This window comes from Protopterus annectens, chromosome 12.part0 (assembly GCF_019279795.1).
Source record: "Protopterus annectens isolate FY-2018-M chromosome 12.part0, PAN1.0, whole genome shotgun sequence".
Classification (NCBI taxonomy): Eukaryota; Metazoa; Chordata; order Ceratodontiformes; family Protopteridae; genus Protopterus; species Protopterus annectens.
The window spans coordinates 1,246,877,116-1,246,902,719 of NC_056746.1; the positions used below are offsets into that span (position 1 = coordinate 1,246,877,116).

General features: G+C 38.6%; 1 protein-coding gene across 2 annotated transcripts in view; it reads left to right on the plus strand.

Annotated features, from left to right (window-relative positions):
* Nucleotides 1-25,604, plus strand: part of LOC122817093 (cadherin-like protein 26) — a 630,240-nt gene that overhangs the window by 283,417 nt on the left and 321,219 nt on the right. The gene's annotated exons all lie outside the window — the stretch shown is intronic.

Here is a 25,604-nt window from a genome sequence, read left to right on the forward strand (position 1 = left end):
ACAATAAAATCAACCTCTGCCTTTACGTCTTTGTACTCTTGCTATGCACTCCTCATTTCTTTGTATACTTTCAATACCCATGTTATGTATAAACACACACACACACACACACACACACACACACACACACACACACACACACACACACATTTATTTATGTGTATTATAATTATAATGCAGTGTTCGAATGACTTGAAAGAGTAGTTACATGTATAGAATTGCAGTATTGATGTTGAAGTAACTTAGTATAACTGGAAAGCATGATCGTAGTTTTACAAGTATGCTTCGTCTGGGAGGAATATCATGCATGTCCAATGTAAAGAGCATTGCAGTGAAAAAGGCAAAAGGATATAGTTTGTTGATTGTTTGGAACATAATTAATCATGTCCTACATAAATTTAATGCAGTGAAAACAAAATGGCAATGTAATGCAGTTTGGGACAGGTTGTAGATTATTGCAATAATACAGTACATTTTTTATTTTAATTGAGTTGCATTTGCCCCATGAGGTTACATGTAAGTGCCTTATTTAATATTTAAAGAGTAGGAATATTATGCATTTTGAATATGTCTTTTGACACATTGCAATAAAAATTGATTTTTCCTAAGAAAACTAAATACATGTTATTTAAAGTGGTTGAATGTGCATACAAAATGTGTCTTAAATATGCCTGCTTAATAAGACAATATTTAAGAATGGTTTGTGCAAGTTCAGTGGCATCAACAATTGCAATAGAGTATGTCTGGTTTGCTGGGCCATTTAGCAAATTTTAATCTATTATTATCATTATTATTATTATTCTGAAACGGAGATCTGTTGATGTAAAATGTAACAATTTTTGGCATTATTCATGGTGCAAATATAATAGAAATATGGCTAATAGTTCTAATAGCTGGAAATGTGTCTCAGGGTACTGCTATCCTTTGTGTGCCTTATATGCCTACTCTGTTATAACCAACACACAATATGCATATTTGTATGTTCTTTGTATTCACTAACTAGAATGGATAGGTTTGCTATTATATTTCTTTTTATGTGTGCATAACCCCATCATAAACATTTTTTTTGGGGGGGGGGAGCTAGATGGCCAACTGAGAGCAGTGAATTTTGAGAGCTCCATAAACTAGTATAATAATATAGGAACATTTTATTATTTTCAAGTTTAAAATGTCAGAAATATATAGATAAACTACTAAACTACATAAATATCAATTTTGGTGGAAATATACAAACATTTTCCTGTCAAGTAACTTGGAGATATATTGAGTCACTGAATATGAACAACTCAAGTAATTCTCATCCAGATGCTGCTTTGAAAAAAGAACTACAGTTAATGACATCTACCTTACAGGAACTATCTTTGAAGATGGATGGTTTTAAAAATGACTTAGAAAACCTCAAATTAAATTCTCAAAAATAGACTGATACTCTTAAGGAACTATTTTTGCCAATGAGATGAGAACTTTTAATGACTTAGAAGAAGCTACCATAGTAATCAAAAACAACAGCATAGTGTTTATCCCAGAAGAAATGTAATGAATGGCCCCTACTCTTAAAAGAATAAAAGAAACAAATCCTTGGACTGATGCTAGAAAGAAGAAACAAAAAAAAAAATGATTCCAAGATAGCTGTCCCAAAAACTAACTCTTACAAATAGATATCTCAAAGTATCAACTGAAATGGCACATCACTTGTCATCTGTTTTTATTTTATTTTTTTTAAAAAGGAGGGTTTCTTAAACAACTGGGAAACAGTAATGATTTATTCAGAATGCTCAAAGAGTCCAATAATTCTTCATAATCAAAGGTAGGTCAAGCTCGGTTACTAGTTACATTATATATAAACCAAACAAAGCAACATATAATACAAACATAGAAGTTTCTATTCCCCTACTTGAACTCAATGAATACTTATCTAGTTCATTTTTCATTGATTTTAGGTATAATAATTTAAGTACTTAATTAAGTAATTCAACAAGGTACCATTCATCAGAGTTCAGACTCAAATGTAATGAATTAACATCATATATAATAGCAGTAACAGTACAGTGTTTTGAAAAAAAAATGCTGTCATGGAGACTGTCTCCTTCAGTTAAAGTATGATTTAGAAATGCCATGTACATCCTGATTAAATAATAGTAGCAAGCTCTTAGTACAAATGTCATCATTATTCTATCTAAATATAGTTAATATCAATTATGGCAGGTATCATAGCTTCGAGTGGCGTTTGATTAAGTCTGACATGGTGTGTGTGGATGCCACTGTGTCTGGCAGCTGTTGTATGTTGCCTTTTTCATCTCCGGGAAGCTGTGAGTTGTGGCTTGTGATTGAGGTTTACTGTTGCTTGTGTATTAGGAAGAGACATTTGATGTTTTAGCCTGGATCGAGGGGAAGGGGGTGGATAAAATTGTGATTTGGGATATTTTGGCAGAGAATAGTTTGTTTATACATCTGCTGAGTGAGAGGTGGGCAGGCTGGAAGAATGTGTTATCTCTTGTTGTAGCGGCTTGTTGGGAGGGTTTTTTTTTATCTGTTTCCGTTCTTTTCTTGGTTGCTGCCTCGCTGAAAGGGGGGGGGAATTTAGGTTTGAAGTTGCAATGAAGTGAAGCTTTGCTTCAGGTGCATCGTGAGCCTCTGGTATTCCATACACAAACACACTAACAGAAACAGATGCTCCCAAGTTGCTATGGTAATGGAGACAGAGTGATGATAATGCTTAACGGCTTTGAGGAGTCTCCGAGATGATTCTCGGCAATGAAGTATTTGGTTTAAAAAAAAAAAAAAATATATATATATATATATATATATATATATATATAAAAGGGATGTCTTAAACCACATGTACACATATTGATGGTCTTCCAACACTTTGTTTAGCTCATTAAGTTGATTCTTTTTTTTTACTCATGAGTTTTTATTGTTTTTCTTGAAAAATTTAACAATTAATTACTTGTAAATTATCCAAAAGAAATATTAAAATGTAAATATTAACAGAAATAACTAAATATTTACATTATTTACATTGGCCTGAGTATAAACTATGAAATAAATGAATCCAAGACTGTTACAAATGCTGTTTAGACAACATTTTTTTTTCCTCCTAATGCAGTTCTTTCAAGAAGAGTTTGAATCCATTCTCAATGTTTCTAGAAGCTGGATTATTTCTTCCATGGATTGTTGCTCCATATCTTTGGAGTAATCCTTAGTTCTTTTGTTTTGACTTCCATCAATGCAGTTTCATTCAATAGGTTTAAAAATTCTTCAAAGTCTGGTTCAGAATTAGAATTCCATTTCCTAGAAATACATTTTCTGGCCACCGCTAGAATAGTCCATAATAAATATAAATCTTTTTTATTCATTTCTGTTTTTTCAATAACATTCAGTAAAATTAGAGATTTTGATAATACAAAAGTATCTGAAAATAAAGCCTGTAGAAAATTACTAATATCCTCCAAATATTTTTTAAGTTTAATGCAATCATGGAATGTATGTATCTAATCTGATTTACATGTTTGTAAGCATCTCCAGCAATTTACACTGTTAGCAGAACAAAGTTTGCTTAGTCTATTTGGTGTGTAGAATGATCTGTGCAGAATCTTCTATGTATATATTCTCCAGAATTGAGAATTAGATGTTAATTTAATAGAATACAATAAATTGGTTTTAATTTCTATAGGTAAATTAACTGAATGACCTTTAGTAATAAAATTCCAATAATTCTGCCTGAATTTAACTTTATAATGTATTAGTAGTTTGTATAGGTTAGATGTTGATTGTTGATAAAAAAATAAATAAATAAAAAAATAATAAGCACAATTTTATATTTAAAATGTATTTTGGTCCAAACACATTAAGGACTTACATAAGAGTGGAAGTCTAAGTCATTGTGAAAGACTAAGAGCACTTGGTCTTTGCAGTGGTCTGGGAGGTGAGCTTGCTCGGACATGTTAGGGATATGAGGATAGCTGATTCTAGGGTTGTTTGGGGTTGCCGGGAAGTACTAGAAAGATATCAGATTTCTTTCATGGAAATATCTGCAGGAATGGAAGGTGTGTTGAGTGGTTCACTGGAAGAGTGGCCACTGCATGGAACAGGCTGGTAAAATGGAACAGGACAAATATTGGTTTGGATATTTTAAGAACAGCTTGGAAACACACCACATGAACTAGTGAATGGTATTCTAGCAAAACTGGATGGGCATTGTTGCCCATGCTTGAAGTACTGATATGTGTGTATGTAAGTATGGAAATATACTTATAACAAATAAGAAACTAGAAGGGTCTCATAATTTAAAGTCTATGGACTGTATAAACATGCTTGGAAGGATCTAATAATAAGAATAAGCATTACAGCTTGTGGTCTCTCAAATAACTAAGCAACAGCCAAAAAAAAAAACACACACACACAATAGTTATGTAATGTATGAAATCGTCATATAAGCTGAAGCAGTCTGCTGAATTTAGATATTAAAGACAGGATTTAATAACATGGGCTTGTGTATAATAACACTACTGTCTTAACTTGTCATATACTACATTGAACATCAAGGGGAAGCATGATGATTTTCTTATATAAATAAATATGCATAACAAGTCATGTAATTGCTTTAACTTGAATTGTAGTTTTTGTAACCCATCTTAACCATATATAATACTTAAGCGGTTACCAAGGTAACTAATGTTTTATACATGAAATCAAACTGACAAAGTTGTTCAAGAGAAACAATAGAAGCCTGAACTTGAAATGTCACAGAATGTAATAATCACATTCTGAACAAATAGTATTAAATTGACAATAATCACTCAGTTTAAACATTGCTAATTATACAAAATAGAATGTTGCCATTTAAATTTAAAAACTTTCAGTATATGCCATAAAATGGCAATTTATGAATATGGAAAGGGAACTTGTAATCATTAATCACAATAAGTGAATTTATTGTTTTTAGCCTATAATTTCACTCATTTTATAATAAGAGATGACAGATATGAAAATCCTTATGTGTAGGAAGCTGGAGGAAGAGGGATGCACAGATAATTAAAATGCACTAACTTTCATCAATTTTCACATAAAACAAACTTGATGCTTTAAGTGAGTTAGCAACAAACAAAGTGTTTACTTAAATGCTGGCAAACAATGAACTATAACTTCTGATATATCCAGTAAAATGCATTGTATTACAAACATTAGGTGTAGATATTATTACCAACTATTTATATTAAGTAATACATTTTGAAAGACTTCATGAGTAAGGGTGAATATGTTAAATAACTGTGTGCTATAATTTTTTTCTGAGGTTTTATATATGATACATCCTACTTTACTACGATTGAATTGCTTGTCATCTGTCTTTCATGTAAATAATTGCTTATACAATAAGTAGACATTTATATTGTATTAGAATTCTGTCTAATCTACAGTAGTACTATATCTGTTCACAATAACATAAATATTGCTTATTCCTATTACAAATATTCTCCATATGATAATTCAGTTTATGGAGCTCAGATGTTCTGGGTTGTCAAGGTATGAGTGATAATCTGATGGATTTAGGCTTATCCATCAGATTAGGAATAATTTTCATTCCATGGCTAGTGTGGATCTTAGTTTTGTTAACATTTATTAGTTTAAATTTGTTATTTCACAAAAACATTTTTAGTATGCCTGACCAAAACATTACTTTATTGGTAAGCACTCAAAGTATAAAACATAATTAACAATTCTTCATTTAAAGAAATACCTAAATTTATGAAATACATTTATGAAATCATATATAATGACTTTGACATGGGAAACAGTATTTCAAAATTTTACAAAATATTGATAAACTATAAAACAACACCCAAAACCTCATATTGGAAATGTATAACAAGAGGAGTCTCTATACAGTTAACTGAAGATATTAAAATAAATATCTTATTATCGATAAAATATACATCTTTTACATAATACTGGAAAGTTTTTAATTGGAAATGCTTGCACAGAGCATTCTTAACCCCAGACAGAACTAGTAAACTTTGTTCTTCCATAAAAGGAATACGTTGGAGATGTGAGCAAGTACACAATGCAGATCGGAACCACATTTTCTTTGATTGTTTTAAAATTAAGCCATTTTGGAATGGTATTAATAACTTTCTACAAGCTTTATTTAATGAATCATTTTATTTAACTAAAGCTCTTGTCTTATTAAATGTGAATGGAGGTCCTCATTTGAATAGATTAAACATCTATCTAGAATGGACTATACTTGCAATTTCAAGGAAGTGTATAATAAGAAGATGGAATACAAACACAATGCCAACTTTGGAAGACTTCTACGGCCTACTGAAGACCACAGCATCATTGGAAATTAAAATGAAAGAACTAAGAATTTATCCAAAGCCATTTATCAATAACCCTTGGGGAAAAGTCTTATCGTGGATTGACACTATACAATAATTGATCAGACTCTCTGATAATGGATTGGACATACTTATAAAGTAACTGTATACATTAAGATCTGTTATAGTGTCAGGCTAATGTAAATAGTCTACATAGTTATTTAAGATGTTATGTATAAATACTATGGAATTAATTCAAATGTATTTGAAAAATAAAAAAAGATTTGAGAAATAAACATTTTTTTGTAGTCAGTAGTAACACTTCATCAAAATGAAACAAATTTGTAAGTTTAGGCTAATGACCCCCCCCCCCCAAAAAAAATAAATAAATAAACAAGCTATCCTGCAATCACTATGTAGGGAGGGCTTCATCCCAACCTCTATGTACTAAATTTGTTGTACAAAAAGAAAAGCTGAGATACTTGGAATTCCTGGTATGCAAATAATAATAACTGTGCTACCAAAGATATCCAATGTAAAATGTAATCAGGCAGTTCAATACTGGGGAAATATTTTGTAAGATGGCCTTCTACACTAGGCTTCCAGTATAAATGAGCTCTTCCCATTTGAGCCTCCCTATCAACACATTAGCAAATAAGCAAACAGGAAGACAAAAACAGATTTTCTCTCTCAACACTCCAAATTCTGGCAGATATATTTTTAAAGGGGGAAAATACTGTTTTAAAGACCAATATTATTTGTGTATTAGTATGTTTATTTTTATTTCTGGGTAGAACCTGGTTCCAAAGGACCTATTTCATGCTCATCTCAGGGACAAGACCAACAGGCAGAAACAGATTCAATAGAAATTGATATGTGAATTAAGCACAACTTCAATGTAGCATTAATGTAAAATACAGATTAGTCTTAGTAATACACAAACTATGAATAATGGCAGTGGTACAGATTGCACATACAGACTTACTTTTGTATGACTTAATAATGTTCTGAGGTAATAGTGTAGATGAGATGGAATTAGTAGCTTGGGGGTTGTTAACAGTAGATGAGTAAAAGGTGGTTTAGCTGTTAGAGAAAATGAAAAGAAAAAAGGTGTGTTATGAGGTGTGTAGGTAATATTCTACCACTATGTGAGGAAGGAGAGAGATTTAAAGGATGAGATGTATGTCAGCGAAATGAGTGAAATGGGTGAAGACCAAGTAGAAAGTGTATCCTGAGAGTCTAAGGGATGAGGCATGCTGAATTAGTTTGAAGTGTGTTGATCTTAAGTGATATGATCAAATTATTTATGGTGGATTTGTTAGCTATACATCTGAGACAGGAACAGTTGGAAATTTTATGTAGGTAGGCTTAAGTTTTGATAAAAATTCAGTCAGGAACTTTTATGCTTATTTGTTTAGCCCAGGGCCAAATTTGAGAAAGTGTTTTGAGGTTTGTGTGCTGTATTCTAGAAAGGGGGGGGGCTGCAGTGAAGGTACACCCATTAGGGTGTATTTGTAAGTCTGCCTGTAAGGTAAGGCAATGTGTCACATTCAAATACCTTAAATAGAAAGAAGAAAGTAATATAGTGAATCTGCATGGGTAGCCAGTTTGCATTTTTGAACAATACGTGGTGGCATCCTGATTTTGGATATTGAGTGAAATAGAATACATTTATAGTAACCTGTAGGGAATGTAGGTTCTATACAGAGGCAATAGATATGCTTGCTTCTTGCTTCCTTTGCTGCTGCACATAGAAACTGTGATATTTTCCATGCTCAGAATAATATATTTTTAATTTTTGACCTATTTAATGTGTGTGTTTGAAAGTGAAGGCTTTGGTCATGTCAGAGACAGAGATTACTAAAATTTTGGGCTGTTTTGAAAGGACTGTTATGGTCTGCAATATGGCAGTAATGTGGCTAATTTGTGGTTGGAACCAAAAGTCATCTAATTAATAATCTATCCTGATAATGACTTTAGGTGCAGTTATTATATGCTCTGGGAAGAATACTAACCTGTAAATGACCAGCATCATCTAAACAAAGGATAATGGGGATATGAGAAATATCCTTAATGACCTTGTTTGTACAGAGTGAATTTAGGATGGGTGAAGTACAGAGTCTTGGTGGACTATTTTTGGGAGGTGAAATGGATTTTGAAAATTTGCTACCAATTTTAGTTCAATTTTCTGGTGTGAGAGAAAGTTTTGCATGCATGGATTTGACTTTCTGCTTATTCCCCTAAGTAGAAATATTTATAGCAAGCAGTGATCCTCCTGTTGAATGTCTTAGTAAGACCAATTAAAACTGCTCCTCTCAATTGGCCTTTATCCATGTTTCTTAAAATGTCATCTGCTAATATGGAGTGATCTGTGAATGTATTGCCAGACAAGAAGCCATGTTAGCCTATAAAGAGTAGTCCATTGGAGTTAATATATTCAGTGAGTTTAAGGTATACTAGTTTCTTTTGAAAAGTGTCAAAATGTTTGGCAGATTTTTAAAAAAGGACTAAAAACTGGAGGGGGAAGTATACAGTTCAGATTTTTGGAATAGGTTTTATATTCCTGTTTTTCCTGATGTCAAAGGGTTGAAAAGGTAGAGATTTTAAATATGTGTAAGTGGTTTAATTTTGTGTTCTGAGCAAGCTTTAATGCACCAAGGGGCTGAGGTCTAAGCTTTCTGTTCCTACAAGTGTATTATCAGATACATTACTGAGTAGGTTTTTCTGTTTCACTTATTTTTTTTATAAATTAAAATTAAACGATGAAATCTGGGGAGGGTAAATCTGGGGCATAACAATGTTAGTAGGTGAAGGAAGTGAGGGAAGCTGACTAAATTATTTGCAGAATTATTTGGATGGGATAGGGTCTTCGGTGGGCCAAAGTGTTTCAATGTGAAATTATTTCTGAAACTGCCAATATCTGAGTTACAATTTTCCAGAATATGTTAGGTTGGTTTAAATAGATAATTTACTTATTTGTTCTTCTAACTTATTGCTTAGCTATGTTTCAAAGGATTATGAATCTTTTCTTGGATTCAGGGGAGTTATTGGTTTTCTGTTTTCACCCAGCTTCATCTTTTAGATGTAGTAACTTTTTTAATTCTCTAGTAAACCCAATGTTTTGGCTGTTTTAAAAAATAAAAACAGGCAGGAGAACAGTGTATGGAGACCAGAGGTAAGATTTGTAGCTGTGTTGTGTTTTGATGGTTTAATACAAGATTCTGATCTGAAGGCTGTGGTAGTGTTTGACTTGGATATAAAGGGAATTTTAATTGGCTGTAGAGTGGTTCAAGGTTTGTTTTTGGAAGAAGATGGGATGATGGTCACTTACTGGAGGCATGATTGTCAGGGGTGCGGGTTATCAAGAGGGCCAGTAGTGAATGGTTTCTATATTTTATATTAGGTCTAATGGACTCCATATACAGTTGTTTTATGACCAAGCTTTCCAGCTAGTCTCCAAATGTATGTGCATTTTGGTTGAGTAGGTTTTGGTTCATTGGGGAGAACTGATTGATTTTAGATATTAGCTGTCTAACCTTAGTTTGAGAAGAGGTGGAGGAAGGTAAGCATAGCTACTGCAATGTGTATGGAGTTTGTTTCTTCAATGGAGGGCACATTAGTGTCCAATTACAAATTCAGAGTTAGCTTGTGAGATTATGCTTACATCTGGATTTTATTTATAAAGAATTAGTGTATGACATACAGAGTTAATCCGCGGTGGTGCAGCGGTAGTATTGTTGCCTCACAGCAAGAGGTTCTCCCATTCGATTCTCGGCTGGAGTGCCTTCTGTGTGGAGTCTGCATGTCCGCCCTGCTGTTGGGTGGGCATTCGAAAGACATGCGTAAATGGACGTGCCTTCGTTGAAGGTTGGACGTCGAGCTGGCACCTCAGCGTTCGTCAAACTCTACTGCCAATCATTAGCAGACCAGAGTTCCGCTGTGGCGACCCCTAACCGGGAAAAGCCGAAAGAAAACAACAAGTGTATGACATACAGAACTGTTGTCTGATATTCTGATGAAGAGGTGCTTGCAACCAGGAAAGTAGGAATGGTCTAACTGCAACAGTATCTGGAAATCACATTCATAAAAATGCTTCCCTTTGGTCTAAATTATTTTATGTGTCTTGATATTGAGGGGATCTGGCTTGAGCACTGTTTCCTTGAAGTAGTATGCTAAGGATTGTTGGGAAAAATTTATATAGATATTTTAGCCATCTAATGGTTTGTGGGAAGGGATCTTATGAAGGGAAGGAGGTATTTAGGTTGTAGACAGGCTGTACTAATTGTGGTAGAGGATGTATAAAATATGTGCTAAGGCTTTTCTTCTTTCAGGAAATGCCACAATATGTCTCTTTCATACTTAGACTACCCTCTTCAGAATAAGGTTAACATTTTTGGTTATTAAAAAAAGTCAAATAAACTATCTAAAGTAAACTCTAGGAATAATAATTTCATCTTGAATATCAACCTTCTGACTTGAGACACTATTTGTCAGACTGTATTTCGGTTAACCAAAATGCTAACTAAATATTACGCTAAATATTTCAGCTTATTTGCCATTTCCTTGCATGTGCACCTACAGACACACACACACACACACACACACACACACACACACACACACACACACACACACACACACACACACACACTCTCACACACACTCATACATCCTAGAATAAAACCTTATTACTGTGTGCAGTCAGGAAGTCACAAAAATTGCCTTCAGATAAACTATGTGGTTTTCTTGTGATGTAATTCCATTGGATTTATTATGATAAATTGCATTTTGCTTACCTGAGATGCAAATCATAAATAAAACATCTAATGCCATCTTTAATCATGCACTCAAATCAACACTACAGCACAAATCATCACCTAGTCGATAACATGCATCCTATGATGTGGGTGCTTTTATCACAACCCACACTCTCTCTATATATATTAAGTCTGAGGTGACCCAAATTTGGAAAAAGGTGAAGTGTGAAACAACCCTCTTCTCTGACTCTCACAACCAAAATTTATTTACTTTAGGCTGTGCAAGGCTATAACACCTTCCACATGTTTTTTACTGTGCAGGAGGGGAAAAAAGGTGGAGAGGTATCAATCTTTATTCAGAAGAGATGCTCATCAAGGCTGGTAAAGTAGCATGACACACTGGAGCTTCTTCATGTCCAAATAACCATCAGAAAGGTCCTGTAACATATATCAGCTAGCTGTAGAACTCCTTCCGTAAGAAAAAAAAGCCACAACACTTATCTACAGGATGTAGACTCACTCCGTATTAAAATCAGTACCATTTCCCTAGGTGTGCTAAACTGTGCAACTATAAATTTGGAAACCTACACCACTACCACTAGTGCAAAAGCACAGAAATTCCTGGACTTTGTCAATATAGATGCCCTGGAATAATTAATTAGAGTACCCCACTGGGGGAATAACATCTTGGATCTTGTCCTTACTAATATAGGAGCATCTTTCACAATTCATTGCATATCTTCATCACTTGTTAGATCTGGGCATAACACAGTCTCCTTTAAAATAAAACTGAAACCAGACAAGTCTTCCACCCAAGGTACAAATTCAAACCAGAGATCCATTCTACCCAAGGTACCTTTAGAAGTCTCTTTAAGACAATCTACTTAATCCTAAGTGATACATTATGAAGCTTCAAATCCCTACCATACCCAATTAACTCCATTGAATATGCAGAAATGTGCACAACTACATTATTCCAGAATATTAGCAGCTATATATATTCAGTTGTACCCTGCAGGAATAAGGGCAAACCTCAGAAACAAATATATGTGGTAGAACCATGATAGCAACAAATGTTGTAATAAAAGGAAAATAATTTTGACAAAAAGAAAGAAGAGCAATTCTGAGAATGTCAGAGCCCTTGTCACTGAAATAAACAAAAACTCAGGAGCTTAATGAAATCCAGCAAAGCCAAGTCTGAAGCTAAAATAGCCACCAAAGATAATCGCAAAGCATGTTTTTGTTATGTTCATAATCTCAAACGCACAATGCAACAATGCACTGATCTGATACTAAATGATGTTACCTATACTGAGACTGAAGATATAGCGAACCTGCTGGCTGATAAATTTAGTTCTAACTATACCCCATTTCTCCCTTCCGTCTGTTCCTCGAGATATACCCTGAAACTGGCTCACCTCCAGAAATCAGACAAGACCAAGTCCTAAAAGTGCTGTCAAAATGCTAGAAATACTGCATCGAAGAATCCTGAAAAATATCCCTGGATGCATGTTAAATATTACGAAGCACAATTTAGCCACACCCCTAACAAGACTGTTCAATCTAAGCTTCCCTACAGGTTTTATACCTAGTGAATGAAGAACCGCTACAGTCTTTCTCTGCATAAGGGAGGACCTTCCACAGACCTAGGTAATTCAAAACCCATAAGTCTGACCAGACTCAAATGCAAAGCCATGGAAATACTTATCATGGAATTAGTCAATCAGGGCATAGGGAACCTCCACACACTGGACCCATCTCACTTTGGATTCATCAGCTTCAGGCCACGCTTACTCAACCTTGTGGATTTTTTGAAAAGGCCACTAAACCAATGGAGGAAGACAAAGTGGTACACATCACATACCTGGACCTGGCCAAAGCTTTTGACACGGTTCTCCCTCAGGCATTGTAGAAAAGCTAAATAAATGGGGAATAAACTTCTGTCACTTGATAGATTGCCAACTGGATCACAGACAGGATGCAGATAATCAAAATAGCAGAAGTTACCTCCACAAAGAGACCAGTCGCCAATGGAGTCCTCCAGTTTTTTTTTTGTTTTTCTGAGACCTCTCCTGTTTGGCATCTAATTTTCTGAAGTAAAAACAATACCAAAGAGCTCTGTCTGACTAAGTTTGCAGATGACTGTAAACTAGGAGCAGTCATTGAATCCCCAAATGACTTAGTCATCCTGCAGGAAGGTCTGTTTCAAATAAATAACCAAATCATGGTCCAAAACCAAATGCCGAAAAATGCATTCCTGATTTCTTTGGAAGTTGTCTACCTCAGAGAACTACCACATTGACCATTCTCCCCTAAGACTTTACACAGTTGTTCAGGATTTGGGAATTTATGTGGACAGTGACATAACTTTTGTTCAACATGTGTCTATTGTTGTAAGAAGGTTCTTTGATATTGCACAGCTTATAAACAAGATCTAGGGATGTCATTGTCCCCTTTTACTCATCCCTCATTAGGCCAATAATTGAATATAATGCACTCTTTGGCATGTATCTGTCTAGATGCATGCAACAACTGGAGCATCCTCAGAGTTAACTTTCTAAAAGGATACAAGACCTAAGCAACATGTTCAACATGGATCAGCTGAAAGCCCTATCACTATGCTCGGTATCCTACAGAGTGCTAAGAGATGACCTGTGTCTGGCATACAAGGCATCCGTTGACCCATTATTGATAAATTTACTGCACATCAGCAAGTCAAATGGCATAAGGAATACTCAGTCTAGGGATCTAAACCTCTTCTGCAACATCAACAGAATGGTTTCGAGGGACAGGTATATTTCACAGAGGGTACCACTGCTGTGGAATAGACTCCCCATCCACATAAAGCAAAGATCATCCCTGTTGATTTTCAAGTGTAACTTAGATCTATGGATGGAAAACAGAAAATATACCCCAGGACTTCTCTCTGTACTACTAATGTACAGAGGCAGCTCCTAAATGCCTTATCCCATGCATGGGTTCCCTCAAATTTATCTATGGTATGATCCCAGTTATTCTTATTATAAATAATATGTAATTATTGACCACGGCATGGGTAAGACCAATGTATAGTCAAATAGGATAGGTTATTCTGAGTACAAAAAGGGAAACTGACTAGGTTTAAAATGGCCCACAAAGGCAGCTAGCCTAGTACTTACCTGTAAATCTATGATCCTGTAAAAAAGCAGAGCTTAGATTCATGTATTCATAGAGTTTACCGGACATTGTCAGTCTATGCACATATGCTTACATGCACACACACGCATACATACATACATACATAGCCCTTTGACAGTCCCAGCCATTTAATTATGATAATCTTTTAAAATGTATGTTCGATTGCAAAGCAAAAAATAAAATGACTTCATCTGTCATTCAGAATGACCCAGTACTGTTTTTCATCTACTGATTCACATAATACTATGTCCTCAGTTTGTGATGCCTCCTATTACATGGAGGGGGGGGCTTAGGTCACAGTAGTGCATGACATACCTAATTCTTGTCAAATACTGCCCCTAGGAATGGAATTGTAATGTTACCTGAATCTTTTTTGGGATACAGTTTCAGCTCCTTTTCCTATTAGATATGTAGTTAGTTTATCTAAATATTTTAATCTGTATTAAAACAACCATGAAAAGCTTTGATGTTAAGTTGTCAATCTCGCCTTCATTCTTGCTGGATGGGTTCGGAGCCGATCCTCGGCTCCGACTCGGCACTTGCTTAGCTTGAGAACTCCTTTTACCAGCTCGAGGCAACCCTATATCCCATGATGCAAGGCGAGACTACCCCAGATCTCGTTTGCCGCTTTGCGAAGAGGTTTCTTTTTTGCCAGCTCAGGTGAGTTTGAATTTTTCAAACAATTTAGTCAGGGTTTTACTCTCCCTTTCTTCTTAGGATTAGATAGTGTGTAGTTTTTCTACAGCCCACCCTATTTCCCTTTTAATTAAACTTTCAAGTTAATTTTGTAAAGTTAATAATTTTTCAGTTGGGCCTAGGCCTCCCTTTCTTAATCCCTATCTGTGTGTGTGTTTTTGGGATTAATAGTGTGATTGTTCAGTGTGTGTGTGTGTTTTTTGCTTAGACTATGTCTAGGGAAGGAAAGGTCTCAGGCTTCAAGAAGTGTGACTCGTGCTGTCAGAAGATGTCTCTGACAGATGGTCACACTTCTTGTGTTTACTGCCTGGGGCCTTTACACCTGCAGGACTCCTGTGCTATATGTCATTCTTTTAGCCAGAGAGTCCTGCAGGAGAGGAGGAACAAGTTAATCCTCCGTGGCTTATTAAAGCCAGAAGGTTCACCCACTAAGACTGGGTCGAGTAAACCTTCAAAGCCACCTAAGGTTCAGGCTACAGTAGTTAAGCCTTCCCCGGTGGCTCCGACTCCTTCGGAGTCGAGATCGGCTCCGGCTGGAGCCGATCTTTCTTCCACTGATGTGGTAGTGTCGGTTCCTACCGGCTCTGACACTCAGTCTACAGTTGCCTTGTCGGCTCCGGCTGGCGCCGACGTGTTATCCGGTATCGGAGCCAAAAAGTCTTCGGCTCCAGCTGGAACCCAGAGGACGTCGGCTCCGATGGCTTCATCCAAGAAGAGATCTCGGTCCCCTTCTTTGGAGTCGATCCACTCGGCTCCGAGGTCTCCTCTTTTGTCGGAACGGAGTCATCGGAGCCGATCTTCGAGATCTTCCAGGCTGTCTGACCACGATTTAGAGAGGGTGGTAAGCAGGCTGTTGAAGTCACAGGCACTAGCCCAAATGCTCCATAGTCCGTCTCAGCAGACTTCGGCTATTGCTCTTCCCCTTGAACTTCCTCCTCCAACTCTCCTCCAGAGTTCGGAGACGGAGCTTCTCGGGACAGCGACCGTGTCGGCGCCGGAGCCGATACATCCCCTTTCGGCTCCGTTGTTTTCGGCTCTGATCTCCTCCATGAGACCTTCCTTGGAGGGATCCGGTCGTCGAGTTTCCCTTGTCGGCTCCGAGGGGGCTAGTGGCATCGGACCCTTGTCCGACCCCACTCTCCCTCTCGGGGCTTCGGCTTTGGTAAGCTCGGCACCGACATCGGCCTCGGAGCCTTCTCTCTCAGTGGAGCCGGCAATTCCTGTTTCTTCGGAACGGGAGTATTCCGGTCTCCCTGGGGGGGGAGCCTTTGAGGTGATGAGGAGTGTCCTGGCACCTGAGCCAGGTCAACGGTCCATCCCTTTAGCTCCTCCCTCTTCGGTGCGTGTTGATGTCTCTTGCTCTCAGGCCCAGGGATCCATCGCCCCAGGTTTCCCCATTGGGAATAACTTCCTGTTCCGAGGTTTCTTCTGATCCCGCAGGGGAACCCCCGCGGAAGAGGACATGTAAGAGGAAACACACAGACTCCCCTGAGTCTACAACATCTGATACTGACTTAGATGAGTCGGAGGGTTCCCCACGGTCCCCCTCTGAGGATGTCTCCTTTTCAGACATCCTTGAACTCCTCAAACAGAGGGGGAACTGGCCTTCCATTGACCCCTCCGAGGATGAGTCGGTATACCTGGAGGCTTTTGGATCCCGACCCTCCACCTCCTGGGTGTCTCCGCCTTTCGACCCACTTATGCAGGTAGTGGCTCAGAAGGCGTGGGCAGCCCCAGATTCTGTGGAACCTGTCCCCAGGAGGCCATCCAAATTTATTACGGCCCCTTCAGACAAGCAGTTTCTTTCTAAGGGCGTCTCTGTGGATGCTATGGTGGTGGCGGCGGCCACCAAGAAGGAACTTGCGGATCCTTCCATGCCTGTCCATCCTCCTAACAAAGATTCTAGGACCATGGATAGGTATGGCAAGCGGATGTTTTCTTCAGCGACCTTTGCTATGCGTTCGCTGAACTACCTTTGTCATTTCACCAGACTTCAAAGAGATATTCTCAAGGAACTAGGTGAAGTGGTTCAGGATCCTTCAGCTGCTGGGGCTCAAGACAAGATTGCCTCACAGCTAGCAATCCTAAATTCCTTAACCAACTCCTCCATGTGGCTCATATCCTATGCAGCCGATGGAGCGAGCAGAGCCGCAGGCACAGGAGTGGCTCTTAGACGCCAGGCCTGGATGCGGCTTTGTAATTTCGCGGACCCCTTTAAGGCATCCTTCACCAATACCCCCTTTGACGGTTCGGCTTTGTTCAGACCTCAGGTGAAGGAAACCTTGACCAGGTGTGAGCAAGACGGCAAAACTCTTTCTGCCGTAGGAGTCCATTTTTCCACCCCTTCTAGACCCTATCCCAAGGGTCAGAAAGGAGGAAAGATGTGGTTCCGTAAAACCCAAGGAGCAGCGCCGGACACACGTGGTCAGTTTACCCCCAGAGGCAGAGGGGGTAACAATAATAGATGCCGCCCTAGAGGCAGGGGGGGTCCCCAGAATCAGGGCAACAGGGAGCCTCTTCCTGATAAGCCCTTTCAGCATCCCTGAGGTGTTGCCCGACTGTCCACCCTTGGAGGCAGTCGGGGGAAGGATATCGCTGTACCCAGTAGCCTGGCGTTCCCTCTCACAAGACATGTGGGTACAGTTGATCATATCCGAGGGTTACAAAATCCCCTTCGAAAGGTATCCCGTACCTCACCAATCCCTTCCAGACATCTCACCCGGTCAAAGGGATTTGGCAAAATAGGAGGTTTCAAAGCTCCTAGAAAAAAGAGCCGTCCAGACTGTTCCAGCAGACCAAGTAGGATCCGCGTCTACTCGAGATTCTTTTGGTCCCCAAAGGACGGAGATTGGAGACCTATTTTAGACCTGAGCAATCTAAACAGATTTGTCAAGAAGGCAAGATTCGGATGGTCACGCTTCAGTCCATTCTGCCCTTTCTGGGCAAGGACAACTGGATGTGCTCGATAGACCTTCAGGACGCGTACTATCACATAAAGATACACAGGCGCTCCAGGAGGTTTCTCCGCTTTCGGCTAGGGACCAGTCATTATCAATTCAGAGCCCTGCCCTTTGGCCTCACTTCAGCCCCCAGAGTGTTTACCAAATGCATGGCAGTGGTCACAGCTCATCTGAGACGTCAAGGATTCCAGGTGTTTCCTTATTTAGACGACTGGCTCCTCTCCGCCACCACCAAGCATCAGCTTCTTCAGAGCAGAGACTACACTCTGCAGCTTTGCAAAAGGTTGGGAATATTGGTGAATTTCGAAAAATCTTCTCTGCTGCCTTGCCAATCTATCACCTTTATAGGCGCAGAATTAAACACCGTCAGTATGTTAGCCAGACTAACAGATCAGAGAATTCTGGACATCCAAAAATACGTTCGGATTTTATTGCAGAGCAGCAAAGTCAAAGCCAGATTGGTTCTGAAGGTTCTAGGTCTTATGGCTGCGGCCATTGTACTTCTACCATTAGCTCACTTCCACATGCGTCTTCTGCAGTGGATGTTATTCACTCAGTGGTCATTCCAGAACCTTCCCATGAGGCACGAAATCTTGGTTACGCAATCGTGCAGGACTCATCTAACCTGGTGGATATCTTCCCCTCTACTTCATCAGGGCCGACCATTTGTTCCCCCTCCTCCGGTTGCCACAGTCACTACGGATGCCTCTCTGATCGGGTGGGGGGGGCATTTTCAGGGCAGGATGGTCCACGGGACTTGGCAACCCATCGAATACCATCTGCACATAAATGTCCTGGAGATGAGAGCGGTGCTTTTAATGTTGCAAGCCCTCAACGACTTTCTTCCCGCGGGGACTATTGCAGTTCAAACGGACAACATGTCTGTGGTCTGGTACATCAACAAGCAGGGCGGGACCAGGTCCTATCCTTTGTGTTGAGAAGCTCTCAGACTTTGGCAATGGGCAATCTCCTCTCATCGGTTTCTGATAGCAACGCACATCCCCGGCAGGTCCAACCTCTTAGCGGACAGACTGAGCAGAGCCATTCTCATGCCTCACGAGTGGTCTCTCAATCAATCGGTAGTGGACGAGATATTTCTGAAGTGGGGCACCCCTTGTTGTGACCTTTTTGCTACACCCCAAAACAACAAATGCCCGGACTTCTTCACCCTCTTTCCCCTACCAGGCCAACCCCTGAGAGACTCTCTAACCCAGGATTGGCCCCGGGGACTTCTGTACGCTTTTCCTCCTTTCCCCTTAATTCCACAGGTCATTCAGAAAGCTACCATTTTGAGAGCCAAGTTGATTCTCATTGCCCCTTACTGGCCTCGACAAATTTGGTTTCTGACCCTACATCGTCACCTCCTGGTGCAGCCTTGGCGTCTGGACCCAGTTCCGGATCTTCTGATCCACCAATCGGGTCAACAGCATCGGGCCATTCGTTCTCTCAACCTCACTGCTTGGTTGCTCCACTTCCTTCCCTAGCCAGGCTTCCTATGATCTCTGATCCTGTCAGAGATATCTTAATAGCTTCATTGAAGTCGTCCACCAAAACGGTTTATGCTAGCAAGTGGCGACGGTTTTCCCTTTGGGCAAACTCCAGGCATATTGATCCTTTTACTGCACCTGTGCATTCTGTTTTAGATTTTCTGGCTGAAGTTTTTCAGTCAGGATCTTCTTCATCAACAGTCAAAGTTCAACTGGCGGCTATTTCCAAATATCATGTTGGCTTGCAAGATCATAACATTATGTCACATAGACTATGCAAAGCTTTTCTGAGAGGAGTTTTTCTCCTAAAGCCTCCAATAAAACATCCTCCTCCTCAATGGGATCTGAATTTGATGTTAGCATCCCTGATTTTACCCCCCTTCAAACCATCTGCTTCTTGCTCCTTGAAGTTATTGACCTGGAAAACAATATTCTTACTGGCTGTCACTTCAGCAAGGAGGGTATCCGAGATTCAAGCTCTCTGCATCCGTTCCCCTTACTTGGTTTTCCACAAGGACAGGGTATCCTTGAGAACAAATCCATCCTTTCTACCCAAAGTTGTTTCTCAAACTAATATTAATCAATCCATCGATCTACCAGTTTTTTTCCCATATTATTCTGACAGAGCTGAACAAAAGCTTCATTTTTTGGATGTCCATCATCAGCTCAGATATTATTTGCATAGAACTAAACAATTCAGGAAATCAGATCAATTATTTGTCTCCTATGCAGAAAACAGGAAAGGTCTCCCAGTATCAAAAGTGACCTTGTCCAGATGGTTATCTTCCGCCATTTCTTATGTGTATTCGCTCAGAGGCAAGCAACTACCCTCAAAACCGAAGGCACACTCAACCAGGAGCCTATCCACTTCTACAGCCTTTCAGGATAGGCTACCCATTGATACCATTTGTGCAGCAGCTACTTGGGCCACTCCTCATACCTTTGTCTCTCATTACAAATTAGATTTGGCCTCCAGGGACAGAGCCAGTTTTGGTTCCACAGTACTCAAGAGTCTGTTCCATTGAGCCACCCGGGATACAGGTGCTAGGGGCCGGTCCCATCCAGCAAGAATGAAGGCAAGATTGACAACTTAACATTTAGAAGTTATGTACCTACCATAACGTTCCATGTTAGTTGTCTTCTCTTGCCTTCTTTCTTGCGTCCCTCCCTCCTTCCCCCTGGCCTGGACAGATCTTGAAGAGTTTCTCTTTATCAGATTCACTCTCCTTAGTTCTTTAGAGAGTCTATCTTAAGAACTTTTTGCCTAGTTCTTCTAGGCTAGTTTGCTCTTCCTTTGGGATTAGTATTATTGGCAGGGTTATTTAGCTACCAAACGAGATCTGAGGTAGTCTCGCCTTGCATCATGGGATATAGGGTTGCCTCAAGCTGGTAAAAGGAGTTCTCAAGCTAAGCAAGTGCCGAGTCGGAGCCGAGGATCGGCTCCGAACCCATCCAGCAAGAAAGAAGGCGAGAGAAGACAACTAACATGGAACGTTATGGTAGGTACATAACTTCTAATTTTGCTCCCCTGCTGAGTTCAGTTCAGAATGGATTCAGACCATATTTTACCTATATCATTGTAATGGTGCTACTTTTATATGCCATGATAGCTCAAGATCTTAATTAAAGGTGCCATATAGCTTGCAATTTTATTACACATTGTAGAGTGAAGCAGAGCTGAAAATTGTTGGATCAGTCAGTGACAACACAGGACACAGCATAGGTTACATAGTATTAGCTTTTGTATTTAGATGATACTAAGACAGAGTTGTGCATGTGTTTCTTGCACATGTGTACATGGGTGCATGTGAGCTTGTGTATGTTTCTATGCTATTTATGGCAGGAACATTAATGGGTTCAAAGTTTACACTATAGGCTCTGAAGAAAACTATACACATTTGGTTTTTACAATCTTCTTTTCCCTGGAATATTCCTTTTATTTTCTACAGTCCAGAAATTGCACTCATTGCTTATACAGTAAAGGAAGACATAAATGCCATATCTGTTAGATTAACTCACATTTTAGAAGATCTGTGCTTGATTAGAAGGGTACAAGATTGTATCATTACAAAGTGGTAGTTGGATTCTTCATCCACAGGAGATGCACTGAATTTGATTTGAGATAGAAAACTGTTTTCCATTGTGCAGATCCGTGGAAACAGTTTCCTTTCTGTCTAAAAATGTGTGTGTGTGTGTGTGTGTGTGTGTGTGTGTGTGTGTGTGTGTGTGTGTGTGTGTGTGTGTGTGTGTGTGTGTGTGTGTGTGTGTGTGTGTGTATTTGTCTGAGTATGAAAGGCACTACTCCAAGTATGCTGCAGTGGAAGAACTTTTCTAATGGGATGGCTCTCCTCTTCCTACGCAATACAGAAATCTTAGAGGTATTTATATGAGTTACTTGTCTAGTGCACCATATAACATTGATCAGTGTTTGGGGGAGCTCTGTCTGAACAAAAATGCTGTTATATTTTACTGTGAAAGTAGTCTGCTGTTGAAAATACAACTAAACACACCAACTTGTAGTTAAACAAATACAGAGTGTATTTTTTCATTTTTTTCATGATGTTTTTATAGAAGGTTTATATCTTGTTATACCATCACTCAGTGATTAGATTAGATTAGATTAGTATCCCCATATACACTTTATGAATATCAGGTTGATAAAATGCCTACAGCCATCAGACATGTTTAAGTGAATGAATTATTTGCTTGTGTATTTTGTCAAGGCATTGCACAGCCATGCTCTCCTCACTTGATTTTCTGCTGGTAACCTTCTGCCTTATTTACTGCTTGCTCTTGGTGTAGCTATACTGCCTTAAGCTGTCGGTATGCAGTCCAAGGATGTGTACTACGGGCTTCTGCATGCATTTACTTTTTCGTTTCATATCATTCAATGGAATCATATTGATGCACACGTTCTCCTCACCCCTCATGTTACACCTGCCCCTGTCCTGATACAGCATGAGCACCAGCACTTTGATCTTTGTTATGAGGCCTTTTATTTTACTGAGATCTGCCAAGACTCAGGAACTGGATTGTGTAATAAATGTGGTCTGCGTTCATCTGCTGAAGCTACATCTCCCCATTCCATTCCTGGAAATGGGTTTCTGGCAGCACAGACAGAAAACCTGACTCTTCACCATCAGCTTGGTCAGTGAATCCAGTATTAGAAAAACTAAATTTATAAGTAATAAATTAAGAAATAGATTTTCATCTTTTAATTATACATTTTTATATTGAAAAAGACATACACAACCCTGTCTTAGCTGAAATGACAGGGTATTTCAAGCATGTATGCAGAATATTAAAAATGGCAAAACATTTGCACAAAGTCTTATGAATACTAGAAGAAAATTACAAACACATGCACACGCGCGCGCGCACACACACACACACACACACACACACACACACACACACACACACACACATAATCTCCTTAGACTATTCAGTGTTTTCCCTGCATGAAGCAGTTTACTTTTTCATAGTGCACCTCATATACAGAGATATGGTTGTATGCATGTAGACTGATAATGTGATGCAATCTGTTCAGGCAAGACTGAAATGTCAGACTGCTTGCATGTGATGCAGGTATAGTGAAATAAAGCTTGTGCACTTTGTAAAATGCTGATGCATAGGCGGTGGAAACAGTCCAGTTTTCTTTTACTGTCTCTGATGAGAACTGTTTGCAGGGAGTGTCATTAAGCATAGAGTTCTGTAAATATTAAATGGTACAACCCAAGAACGAGTGTTGGCACATGACAACTGTAGGTGGTGATCATTTTAAGACCTCTGTTTGTCCATGTTGGTGGCATAGAAGGATACATTTCTGACTAATCCCCAGAGATCTCAAATTTGAATAGTGTCTTGGATGCTGGAGGAGATAAGCAGAGAGGTTAGGATCTAATAGTTTGAGGGCTTTCTGTGCTTTTGGAGGGAAATGGTGCTTCCATAAAGGTGGAGGCCTGAACATTTTAATTGACCACAGGACTTCAAGATGTGGGCTTGGCTATTCCAAGCTGGTGACTATAGCCCTCATAGGCACACAGGTATGGGAGGTTACTCTCATGGGGGAGGAAGTAGGATTCTGTGGCATTAATGCAGGTGCACATACCAGGTACTAAGAGAGGGGTTAGGGCCATACACATATGTTCGCATTGCGTGATGCTTGCATGGACACACACACCACCTTTGTTGCCATATGATACCCTTCTTCAGCCTGTTCTTTCTTTTACTGTGAAATACACAGGACATGGGAACAAACAGGCTGGGCTCTTAGCAGAGGCTTGTTTGGCAGACATTGTAGGAAAAAAGACCACACACACACACACACACACACACACACACACACACACACACACACACACACACACACACACACACACACACACACACACACACACACACACACAATGTTTGGATGCTGTATGGCTGAAAATTTTCCTTGATCTAATCTTGCAATGCTCACATAGCCCCTTACATTAAGAACATGGAGATTTTGCCCCATTCCATCATCATTTGTTTACTCCTTTCTATGTGTCATTTGCACATGGTGTAGCATATTGGATTTGCACTCTTTTATTTCCAATTTCACTGTTTCACATTTTGCTATAGATTCACCAGCTATTTGTTTTTAGAGCTGGATACGAGTATCTTTTCAGATTGTTTGATTTTACATTTACTGTCATTCAGGAGTAATACCATAATTAGAATCTGGCTGCGTGTCATGAAGAATTTATTTTTACAGTTGCATTACAACCATTAGAGTCAAACAAGTTTATCTGAGTAAAGGAAGATTATCAGCAGAGGAAAACTGTTTTTAAGGCTTTTTGAGAAAATATTACAATCAATGATGTAGAAAAGGAAACAAACTTTATCTGAACAGGCTACTGTATTTGACTCAAATTGCTTTAGCTACTGGAAACATTGAAACGGTGAGTCATTCTGTTACTACTAGTGAACATTGTATGGCCAGCTTAAGGCTAAAAGCTATCTGATGGCATAACTATCCAAAATGTATCTGTTTTATACTCTTAGCTGATACAGTGAAGTTCAGATGGCAAGTATGTTTCACATGAGAAACAGGAGGAGTCCAAAGTAGGAGCAGAACAGATTATTATTGAGAAACATTCATGTTTACTGATTTATAACATCCTTGGCAAATGCATCTGCCCTCGAAGTATTTATCTCTGTAGTTTCTCATGCAATTTATTAAATCAGAAAAAAAAAACTTATTTCTCATGAGAAAATGTCTTTTATGCTCAAGGTGTATGCACAGTCTTATAAAGTGGAGAATGAAACATAAAATAGAAGTCTGTAATAATATAGCCATTCAATTCTCCCTTAAAACCATAACGATTTTATGATTTTTGTAGTCTAATTACTTTTTGGTAGCAATCCTTTACTAAACTCTCAAGTCATCTCTATTGTAAGAAGAATAGCAAAAATCTAAAAACAAGAATTGTAATGATTATTATAAGTTAATCTGTACATATACCTATAAATAATCTAAGTAAAATTAAAAATTCTCCAGAACACATGACTTTTTAGCCTTATTATAGCAACATATAATCTGTGTACTGTAGGTAGCAATTAAACTTTTAAATAATTTTGTTAGATTTTTAATGAAAAGATTGCAAACAAGAATGTAACAACTTTACAGCATGTATAATTTATCAAACACTATATATATATATATATATATATATATATATATATATATATATATACACAACACACACATAGATAGATAGATAGATAGATAGATAGATAGATAGATAGATAGATAGATATATTTGTAACCAAGATGTTTTTCTTTATTCTCCACAAGTCTGAACAATATTATTCATACAGTTTAGCTTATAGCCCCTTAATTTTGTTCAAATTGCAATAAAAAATTGTCACCAGATATCCACCTTTTATGATTAGTTTCCACAACATTTACTTTGTAGTAAGGTTCTATTTTTCTAATCTGTTTCAAATGTTGTAGATGAAAACTGCCCAGTTTTGCAGAAAACATCATACTCCATTCACTCGCTATGACCATTTTTAATAGAAAAGTAGCACTTGAATGGTCAGTTCCTCCTTAATCCAACCTTTTACACCTCTCTACAACTAACTTTTAGTTGTTAGGCAAAAAGAGCTACAGAAGCAAAATGTCATAAAGATGTGTACGTAAGAGTTGTCTGACACTATCTTGTTTTGTTTGTG